The following is a 12,396-nucleotide window of genomic DNA, read 5'->3' as shown; positions in this document are numbered from 1 at the left end:
CCTGCAGACGATTGGACAGGGTCACAGCGCCACCCAATCAAAATCGAGATAGGGGAGAGACCTTGATTTGGGTAGAATGATATCCCCGCGTCTTCCGGCAAGAATTAGTTCGCTAAGAGAAATTACCCAGAGGAGGTTAGCGTGACTCCAAATAGCCACTCGTTATTGGCGGGAATATCTTAGAACAGGAAATTCTAAGTACAGACAGCTTCAAATAAGGTCAGTGAGCTAGTTGTTCGGTCTTTGCGGAATGCGACTGCATTTTAATTGTAGGTCGTTTGTATACTTTATTATTACTAGAATCGTAGTACGAAGAATTACTTTGTGGTGTTAATATGTTTGCATATTTTGAAGAAATGAGTTGATATTTGTAAAGAATTAAATAGCTTGCTAGCCGTCGTAAGAGTTAACATTGTATTTCGCTATGTGGGTATTTTATAGTAGACTAACACATGTGTTCATGTGATTATAGATTTTGCCATTGTTGAATATTTGTGTGATGTACAGACATGCGTCTGATTGTTGTCAGATTGTAGTACAATGAGATTAAATATATATGTGTATATACTGATGTGACGCAATGTATTGATGTCTGTATGACAATTCGCTGATACCGTGTTGTTACGCCATTGTTTACCCTGCAAGAAGTGTGTGAGAATTTCGATGTGTACGCATGCGTGACAGAAACCGTGATAGCATTATCTGATGATTAATTGTTGATCTAGTGTGAGGTGAGATTCGATAATGCAGGTGTTAACGCCTTGTGGTTTTTCACAGGAAGCTTTGAGGGACAGACCAGTTACAGTTTGGTCCCGTAGTCTCAGATAGAGAGACGGAGGAAAGGAGAAGTAAGGAGAGAAGTCAGGAGAAGTTGAAGTCTAGGAGGAAAAGGGGAGAGAAAGGAGGAAGAGGGAGCGAAATTGGAGGAGGAGGAGATAGTCGAGAGGGAAACGGAGTCAAAGGAGGTGTTGGAGGAACGGAAGGAAGGAAGGAATTAGCAGGAGAGAAAGAGATGAGTAGACGCAAGAACAGGGGGAAAATCGAACTCACACTGTAAATCACGGGATGAATTAGGCTGTCACTTGGTCGAGGGAAAGACGGGTGATTGAGAGTTTATCGTTTTAAATTATCGAATTTATTAAATTGTTATTAATTGAATTTCATCTTCGTGTTCTCTATAATTTAGCCGTCGGCATTGCTGACTGGGGGCTCAGAGCTGTAAATCTACCTCGTCACTAATTTAACTTTCTAACCTCACGAGCCCGGGTGGAACTTTCATCATAATTTAATTAAAATATATGTTGGAAGAACCCCACCCAAATGCGTGCAAACGTCACATTGATAAAGTCATGTTCACGTGTGTATTTCTTATATTCCTGTGAGATTGATAAAGTCATGTTCACGTGTGTATTTCTTATATTTCTGTAAGACTGATAAAGTCATGTTCACGTGTGTATTTCTTATATTTCTGTAAGAATGATAAAGCCATGTTAACGTGTACATTTCTTATATCCACGTGAAATCGATAAAGGCAAGTCAGCATATTTCCTATATTTCCGTAAGATCGATTTGGTATGCTAACGTGTGTATTTCCGACATTCTCGTGAGATCGATGCGGTATGTTAACGTGTGTATTTTCTGTATTGTTGTGAGATCAACAAATGTATGTTAACGTGTGTTTACTATATTCATTTATTTCTGTTCGATATAGACATGTGTTTTTTATAAATCATTATTGGTGTATCCAGTGTTTTTGTTAATGTGTGTGTGTGTGTGTGTGTGTGTGTGTGTGTGTGTGCTTGTGAGAGGCGTTTGCCTTAATGGCTGTCATTTATTTGAATCCAATTATAGAGAGAAACGTTTAATACTATTTTTCGGTAATCCAGCTTGTGCAGAGCGTTTATGACACACGTACTTACAAAAAATATAAAAATATGATTACCTTAGACGCGTGGAAGAGAAAATCTTTATCGAGTAATAATTCTCATATATATATATATATATATATATATATATATATATATATATATATATATATATATATATATATATATATATATATATAAGGCATATTATCATACCGGTCAGAGGTCAGAGAAGTCTTCATGTGGACGAAAGGAACAGAACTTTCCATTCTGTCTAGTGTATTTATCTATCACCTCTCTTTCCCCTTCTCTATCTCTCTCTCTCTCTCTCTCTCTCTCTCTCTCTCTCTCTCTCCCTCTCTCCATCCATGCACCCACCCGTCAGTACGTCCGTCCGAGAGACAGCTTTTGGTATGAATAAATGTATATATCAAATACAAAGTCATGCAACACAACATTCCGTCCATCCATCCATTCATCCATCCATCCATTCATCCAATCCATCCATCCATCCATCTTATAATTGCACACAGAGAGACAGCTTTTGGTATGAATAAATTTATATATATGAAATACAATGTCATGCATATCTACTTACCTACCAACCTATCCCTCCCTCCTCCCCCTCCATCCACTCACCCACCCATCCATCCATCCATCCATCCATCCATCTATCTATCTATCTATCTATCTATCTAATAATTACACAGAGAGAGACAGCTTTTTTGGTACGAATAAATTTATATATGAAAAACAAAGTCATGCAACAGTACAGGTTAAGGAAGGACGAAGTTAAACGAAGCATGTGCAAGCAGTTTAGAACCTGTATACATAAGCGCATATTTAGAGAAATGTATATTGTGTCCGATTTAGCACCTTCAACTAACAGAATGAGAAAGATCGAGGAACCACCATCGAAAGCAAGTTATTCTGAAGGTCGTTTTGTCTTTCCTCACCTTTTCCAAGAAAGTATGGTGAACCGTTGGAGTATACCACGAGAATATCTTCAATATAAAATGTCTTGAGTGAAACATCTTACAAGAGGATACATACGGTATTAAATGGTGTGTGTGTGTGTGTGTGTGTGTGTGTGTGTAAACTACTTATTGGTGTATAGCTATATAACGTGAATAGCAGTATTTGTATGCTACGTTTTTAACAAATGCAGATCGTCCGTTCGTCCGCTTCAAGTAATATATTTTTAAGAATTACATTATGGTTTTTGTATCATGTATATATGGCCTTTTTACTGAAATCTGAGTAATCTTTGAGGATTTGTCGAAAACCAAATACCTTCAAAAATATTTGTTTTTCACGGAGTTACTGTAAGTTAGGCGTTTTGTCTCTAGTTTACGTCATGATCGGAATGATAGACTTTTTCTTCCTATATATTTTCCTTCATATCCGCAGTTGGCAAAAATATTACAGAATGCACAAAACAATGATCAAATTAGGTAAACGAACAAAATTGACGTTTATAACACGTTGATGCACTGGCATTGTATTTCATGAAACTGTGGAGAATAATTTGTATTGTCAAAAAATATTACCTACTGTATGATATGAAAAACTATAGGAAAGTCTACGTCTTGGAAACGTGAATTTTGAAATACTAACGAGCAAGTCGGGAATAAGACTTTCTTCCAACGTTAGAAATATTTACTGCAGATGTTATTTTACGTAGAGCCTAATTGCTTTTAATATCCAATATTGTCTTTCAACATGTTCACTGTCTTTTTTAATATTGAAAATAAAACTAAAAAAGAAAATATGTAAAGGAATATTGTCTGTTTCTGCATGGATTTATTTTATATATTGTCATCACGAAGCTTTAAACTTTGAAATTTCAGATCGCAAAAACATTGTCAGAAAAAAAATCAGTATACATTGATTAGGAATTTATTAATATTCGTGCATATTTCCACTTTATGGCGTTGCTGTACGAATCGAATATGGATTAACCTTCCCTGTACAGATTTTAAATTCTGATGAAACAGTTGAAATACAGAAAAGGAGAATATGGAAAAGGCACACAACAAAAGTAAAATTTATCCAAAGCTATTGAGATGAGCAATTGTTAAAAATGAACTAATGGCCCCATAGTAACTTGTAAAGAGTGTTCAAAAGAAAAATCAGACGACTTTCGTCATTTACCTATTGGAATTTTCCTTGATTAAACGCATAAACCTAATATTGAATGGGCTCTAGTGTTTGGGTCAAGGTCCATGAAAAACAAGTATTGAATATTGTACATCAGGCTAAAGGCGAAAAGAATTATATCAGTATTCGAAAGCTGGGTCTCTTTTCTGGTAAACGAGTACTGGACTAAATAAGTGAAATTGGAGTTAGAGGTGTGTGTGTGTGTGTGTGTGTGTGTGTGTGTGTGCGAGCGCGCTTTGCTTTTTTAACGTAGCTTTAACAGTTTTTTCAGTTATATCGCTGCGATGTCTGCAGTGTGGCAGTTTATAGTGATTTCTAGCACTGGTATATCATGCCGCAGACATGTAGCATGATGTGCCACCCAGTAACATTATTCTGACACCATTCTGACCAGTCCTAACACTAACCTCTTAATGCTGAGCGCCTAGCGAGGCAGATGTTAGTACCATTGGTCTTCGGTAAGACATGGCCGGGATTCAAATCCGCGACCTCACATATCGGAGGCGAACGCTCTAACCAATAGGCCACCGGAGCGCGGAGTGGTCTGGACGTCGAGTAGAAAATAGAAAATGATATTAAAATTTATTAGTGAGATTAGACCTAAGTGTGAGACCTCGTAAGTGGATGATTAACTGAAAAATCTAGTTTTCTTTTATTAGATTTTCTTTTTTGAACAAACTTGACAGAATGATATTTTATCCTTTGTTTTCTCTTTATTCATGCGAATGCGGTTAGAATGGAAAGATGCCCTACTCTATTAGATCGACTCATTTAGCATTTACTTTATTAGCGAAACGACAAGAGATCTCATTCAATATTTGGAATAACGGTTATTTAATATTATTGAAATAAAAAGCCACAATGGAAACGCAGTAATATTTGCTGAACTTAAAATCGTACGAAACTTCAGATTTTTGAAATATATTGCATTAATTTTGTAGATAACATTTATATTTCATACAAATTACATTCTGTCATACACTCTTTTGTTACGGATAGATTTCGAAGGAAGATCGATACGCGCAAACGTATACAGTGCCGAGGCAACGAGTGTAAAGGCCTTGGTCTAGAGATACACAAAGGCAGACGATGACCTGTTCTCGATACCCAGCAACCTAATGTCCGGCATAACCATTAAGGAATCATGGCTTTCGTCACACAGTGTGACAAATATTTTTCATTTATAACTCGTGGTGTTACTTTGAAGAAATATACTTATGATAAGAAAATTACTGGCATCTGAGCAAATTCCCCAACGACATAAAGAAAGGCAACATTCATAACAGCCACATGCAGATTAGTAACAGGAGCAAGTTTAAATTGTCTGATCCATGGCGGTTGTTAGTTGGTTTAACAACGGTTTTAACTCCTTATTATACTGACGATACATTGCAGCGGAAATGAAACTTAGGTGCCTTGCGCTAACACAGACCTAGGCAGCTGACCCTCTTTGGCCTTGACAATTATCGAACCCGCAACCCTTGGATTACAAGTCCAACACTGTATCAACCGTTGTTGTGGATTTAACGCAATTTTAAGCACACTAAAGGCTATACATGGCGTGAGTATAACTGGTGGAAGAAAAACCCAGGAAAACCCAATAAAAACCACCAGAGTTACTGCAGTTCCCTGCCATTAACAATCATATTTGTATCCATATATACATATCCACCTCAAAATGTTTTAACTGTAATGTGTTAACACTTTGTTCTAATTGCAGTCAAATACGCCGTCTAATCTTATGTTTTTGTTGTTTTTTTTTGTTGTTTTTTTTTGTTTTTTTTTTACAACGTAGAGACAATGTATTTGAAATAAGCCACTAGTTCGCATGTATTGATACTTTTTACATACGGATAGGCTTGACGACCGTATCCGGTAGGTCAAAAAAAAAATAAAGTTTGGTTTACTCAGGTTTTATCCTTCATCTTGCCTTACAAGAGTCTAATTTCGTGATCACAGAATATCTCCAAGTTCGACTGGTTTAATGGCAATGATTACGTGAGCTCGACATTATCAACAAAGTAGAACTGTCTACAAATGAGCGAACGACAACTTACCTATATAAAAAAAACCACTTTATAGAGTAATTGTTACTTTGCACTTGAGGATTTTTTCCTCTAAATGACGTTTACAGTATTGCATTTATTATACCGTACTATCATAAATCCAGATAAAGACACTCATGTAACCAAGACATGCAAGTCGGTTGTAAGTGCTTGTAAATAATATATTCTTATTCCTTAAATAGAAAGCGACTGACAAAATTAAACATCAGACGAATTATTTGCTCACAAGTCGAGTTGTACTCATAACAGTTAAACATTTGTAAGCCTTTCAATCAACGAGTGCACACTTGTTCCTTAAAGTGCAAGTTGGCGTTTTTATTTAAATAAAGTGCATCCGCAGTCTAAAATGATCAGTAATTAAAATTAGATTCATAGTTTCGTAGTTACCAACGTTGATGAAATCCGTATCGGTGTTTTGTGTATTTCTTCATTCTGGTGTTTCTTTCTCACCTTTGATTTTAAACAAGAACTTGTTTCTATGAATATTCGGTTGCCCTGTGCTAAAAGCAAGGAGAGTAAAACATTGATTTTTACTGTAAACTTCACCAAACCGAGATAAACGTGAGGTATCATGATATTGACGCATACATCGTGAAGGTTTATGCCTTAGTTCATAAATGTTAAAATGTAAGTCCTTCTGCAGATCCGCGATGAAAACATTTGCCTGATACCCTGGCTCCCATGATGCATCACACACGAAGCGTCATGGAAGGCCGGGGTACCAGGCTTTGAAAACATATATTAAACATAAGTTAGGTTGAAACTGGAAATAGACTTCATAAATAGGAACAAAAACAATAACAGAAAGCGTATAGTACTGAATAGTTCTCATATTCTCACTAATGCAAAATCGTTTTCATATTCAAATTAAAACGAAATCGTTTTCCTATTAAACATTTTCCATTCAGTAATCAGAGGCTACTATTAACATGTGAGATAAGGATTGCTGTAAAATGTATTTTAACACAATTCAACCAGGATACAGTCCGCACGCTATCAGTGTTTTCCTATTATCTCGAGTCTGCTTAAAAAAAAAATTGGAATGTTTCGTAATCGAGACCTTGTTATCCTATTCATACTAAACATGATAAATTATTCCCATTAAGTAACCGAGAGATTTAAACATAAGCCTGTCATGGTAAGACAAGAAAAATCTAACCGATAGAGGATCGTTAAAGCTGAAATGAAACAATACCCTTTGATGTGATGAAAGGTTTTATGATTGGAAACGTGGGCTGTTCGTTTGTTTTCGAACTTTGAAAGGCTGATGCCTGTGCCACCACGCTGCGGTTAGTGTGTTATCTGTGGATTAAAGTTTGACAGGGTTGGGATATACGAAAAATTAGTGGGTTTTTTTGGTTGTTGTTGTCCCGATTTGTTATTCTTCAACAGGGCTTTAAATATTATTATAGATCAATGGATGCTTTATTGTTTCTATTATGCATAAATCAATGTCGGTCGAGTAGACCGAGCCTTATAATACATTATGGGATTATCTGATGTTATTGTTTCGAATTACATTGCAAGTGACTCCCTTTCTATTAGATTTTATCTCACTACCCACTTCTCTTCTCAGTCATTCGTTAGTTTGTTTACTCGCTTACTCATCTATCGAATAAACTATCATACGTTGAACTTTCTAACACTTTACCTAAGCAACCTTGTTTTTACCAACTGGGAACCCTTAATTAAAACCTTGTCCTCGTCTTCTCGTGGCCTCTAACCATAAGTGAACAGTTGCACAAATGACAACGTAACAAACACGAAAACACGAAAAGCACGTACTTTACAAAGTCTATAGAGTGTTTGCTGTACATTTGTAGAAATAATTACAAAATAAAGGTTTGAACGATGTTGAGAATTGTTACTTTTTTTAGTTCTAAAAACTTAACAAGGCAAGAGAGGCTAAAACAAGTTATTCTTTCGATGAAGGCATAAGTAGGTCAGAATTTAATTGTTTGCGCCGTCTAAAAACCTGTACTGCAGTAATTCGCTTTGCTGATTGAATGTTAAAAGCATGAATTTATGTTCCAGAGAAAAATTCCATTACTCAGTTTGTAATATTTAACAGTTTAATAAACGATTTTAAATAAGTTTTTAATGTGTTTTTTTTAATACATTTTTTCATGATATTTAAAACCATGTGTTGGAAAAAGCAAATACCTGGCAGGAAATTGCGAGTCTCGTAACCTTAATTTCCTCGTTACATATGCACCGATAAATGGCCGTTTGAATTATTTCTGGGCTTGAGTGTAGGCAGCCGATGACGCCTATAGGTTTCTTTGGGTTTCCTAATTTCTGTGCTCCATTTTGAGTTATGCTGACACAATATATATATTTATAACATGTACTTAAGTGAGATGTGGCTTCACAAACAGGTTAGTATACTTAGTTTGCTGTAGGGAATATAGATGGTAGTGTTCTAAATGCAAACTGAGCTTTTTACAAACGTTTAATTTTATTTCTTTTTTTTTTCTTTTCTAGGGCCATAATGGAGCTTTGTTTGTATAGAGGTCGCTTTTCAGCATACCGTAGAGAAAGGTCACGTGAGTCGTGTAAAGATGTGATTATGATTACAACGAACTTCTTGATGGTGGGTAGATAAGTTTTTTTCTTACACATAAAAGCTATCAAGGCTTACTGAATATTATTTAGAAGCTATTGAAAGTACTCGTCTTAACAGGAAATTATCTTCAATGGCGTGTAGTAATATCTGTACAGAATACTATTAACCAAATTTCGAGTGACCTACATTTTTTTCAGACGTAAATCATTACATTTTAGCTTTCACTAATTGCTTAATATAAAAAATTAACAGTAGCTTAAAACAAAGACTTATTTCTATAAGTATACGATTACATTTGCCTGTGTCTGGTTCATTCACTTTACGGATGGAATGTTTAATTCATTTAGAAGACTTGGATTATTTTTTTTATTTTATGTATCTGGTAATGATTAATCAATGGCAATTCATCACAGATTTAGAGAATATAGAAGCGATAGACTACTGTTGTAATATAACCTAAAGCAATACATAATTCCGGATATTTTATAAATGGACTATTATTTAATATTTCAAATTGTAACAGTAGTTCAGACTGAGTGTGCGATACGGAAACTTTAGGTGCACGAAACGGACTTTGCAGATTGAACATCTGTATTAAACGCCAGATCAGCCGTATAAGATTAAATGGGTATTTAAGAAAATTATACTTTTAATAGTCCAATATGTGTATAAAGTAACCACTAGTCCAATATGTGTATAAAGTGATCACTAGTCTAATATGTGTATAAAGAGAACAATAGTCCGATAGGTGTATAAAGTGATCACTAGCCCAATATGTGCATAAAGTGATCACTAGTCCACTATGTGCATAAAGTGATCACTAGTCCACTATGTGTATAAAGTGAACAATAGTCCAAAATGTTTATAAAGTGATCACTAGCCCAATATGTGTATAAAGTGATCACTAGTCCACTATGTGTATAAAGTGATCACTAGTCCACTATGTGTATAATGTGAACAATAGTCCGATATGTGTATAAAGTGATCACTAGTCCACTATGTGTATAAAGTGAACAATAGTCCGACATGTATATAAAGTGACCACTAGTCCAATATGTATATAAAGTGAACAATAGTACAATATGTGTATAAAGTGACCACTAGTCCAATATGTGTATAGCGTCACAGAGATACCTTCATCAGTTACATACATACCTTCAATAGTATTGAAAGTGAAGTTTTGTGAGGAGCAAAAAGCACGTTTACACCACTACTGTAATGTCTGTACCAAGGTTTAATTAAGGTTTTGAAATTAATGATGAATGTTTGGTTTTGAGGAACCGTCATACACTACTATATACCTTTTTATTGTACAAAATGTATCATGTTTTCTTCTTTCTTCCAACTGCATGCTCCTAAATTTTATGCTCTCCACACACACACACACACACATGGGAACTGCCAGAATTCTACCCACTTTTTCCATACACAGTTTGGAAATTGTTGTATTAAATCAGCATACTTTACTATCTCCAATTAAGTATTGCAATGTCATATATTGAAAATAAATCTCACGTGGGCCTCAAAAGATTAATTTCTAAAATTTTCGTAATTTTATAGGAATAAGGAAAATTGACATATTGCTTGTTTTTCACGCATGTTCAACAATATTTCATGGAGTGTAAGATGTAAACAACTTCTTTTAGTTTTTATTTCTTAGAGAAAACAATTGGTTTTCTGAGGGTCACACTCGGTGGACGTGACATTTTACAAGAATTTCCATCTAGAAACTTCCATGTGATGATCATGTGACCCTTGTTGATGTTTTAGAAAGCCCATATAACTCAATAGTTTAGAGAATTGATTTTTAGTAGAAGTTGGGCAGTTAAAGTGTTATGTTGTGCTGTTTAGAGTCATTTCAAACTACTTGTTTGGAGTTATTTCAAATTACTTGGATTCAAAAGGATTAATTCTGTTATTTGTCTGGAAATATTATGAAGAGTGTTCACACAGGGAAAGACATTGCTTACAAATTTAATTTGGATTTCTACAAGGAACTGTATAAAAACACATTACTGACTACATCAAACGTCATCGTCATCCATCTAGGAGTCGAATTTGAAATTATTAGAACAGTTATTACTAGGACTTTTGCAATTTAATTCGTGGATTATTCTTACATTATTTTGGGATTTGATTCTTGAAACCGTAAGTTCTTCTCCTTTTTTTATTTTTACATTTGAACTTCGTGAAGGGTTGAAACAGGAATAAAATATTTATTTTATCTTTATTGGGGCGGAGATTATAGATAATAATAGCAAACTGTTTCCAGCAATTTGTTGGGTATTTTTGTCATGCTGACTTCAAATACAAGTGATCTCTTACAAATTACTAATTTTATAACACCTGCAAGTTATGACATCAAAAATGAAAACGCCTCACACTAATTAGCTAACAAAGGTAAAAACGGATACAAATCTTCTCCACCACCACCCGACCCCCAACGCACCTGCCTACTTGGCATTATTTGTTTTAAGAGGTTGTGATAAATTATCGTTTTGCGTAGATCTGACATAATTTAAATTTACTGGTTTATTTATGCTACCCTAGAAATTCTGATTTAATTAATAAACTGACCCAGCTTTGCAAGAAATGAAAGATTCTGTTCTTCTGATCACTTCAAGCGAAATGTCTGGTTGAAGTTTGCGACAATGTTCGTTCCTTCCCATGGACATCCAGCAACATGCTGAAATTTTCACCTGGTCTTCACCATCGAAATTCGTATTTTCACGAATGCAACACTAGAGTGCAGTAGCTAAAGCCTGTCGTTATCACACTATCTGAATAAACACACATAAACACACTTGTAATTAGGTAGAAAAGTTTCAGAAATATTGTCAGCAACATTTTCCAATGAATCGTTGTATTTTATGCTGCTGAATCCGCCTTTTGACGATAGCCTGCGAGCCGTACCAACAGTGGGACGAGCTTATCGTTCGAAACCGAAAATATGCATCACGTGATTTGTTAAGGATAGTAGAGCTCGTGCAAGACACGAGAATGCATTCGTCATCTTGGTAGTCCGCGAACCATATGAAACAACCAAGTGATTAAAGCGAGGCAGATTATCTGTTCTTCCAGAAATATGGTCTTTACATTAAAGACAGGATTTTATGTATTATTTAGTATGGTTGCTGAGAAGACTGCAGTGAGCATGTAGTTTTGAAGCCACGGTATTTCATAACAAAGTAAGTGTTCCTTGGAAGAAAATAAATAATTTCATTGAGAGCCAAGTCAAAATTATTTTCTTTTAATTAGGCAGGAGAAAGCTTTTACCTTCACTCGATTAAGGATGCAGAGAGTTCTTCAGCTCCTGGTTTTTGAGATTTACATATTGTCACTGGAATAGTGCTCAGTGCATACTGTTACGTGTAGTATCAATTGTTGGGTGACAGCAATTGCTATCCAAGACCGCTGTGTTCACGAACAACCACCGTAGGCCAGCTCACACTTTGTCATACTACTAATTTGCTCAGTTATAGTTTAACTTTGTGGTTTAACCGGCCACTCCTGCGTTCTGCACATTTCTGACCAGTGATAACATCGCGTACGCGGACCAGTGTCAAATTGTTTATTTGCAAACATCATAATGTTATCAAAGACCTAACATTAGAGCAAGTTCTGCATACTAATAATATTGCCCTATTAGCTCACCGAGAATTTATCGGAAACAAGTCTAATAACAAAGTGGTAAAGTTAAAAGAAAACATGGTTGTTACTTATAGTATTCAGATAATAG

The sequence above is a fragment of the Sinohyriopsis cumingii genome, chromosome 18 (genome assembly GCF_028554795.1).
Source record: "Sinohyriopsis cumingii isolate HCF-2022 chromosome 18, ASM2855479v2, whole genome shotgun sequence".
Classification (NCBI taxonomy): domain Eukaryota; kingdom Metazoa; phylum Mollusca; class Bivalvia; order Unionida; family Unionidae; genus Sinohyriopsis; species Sinohyriopsis cumingii.
The sequence above is the reverse complement of the archived record's forward strand: the minus strand, read 5'-3'. Positions refer to the sequence as shown.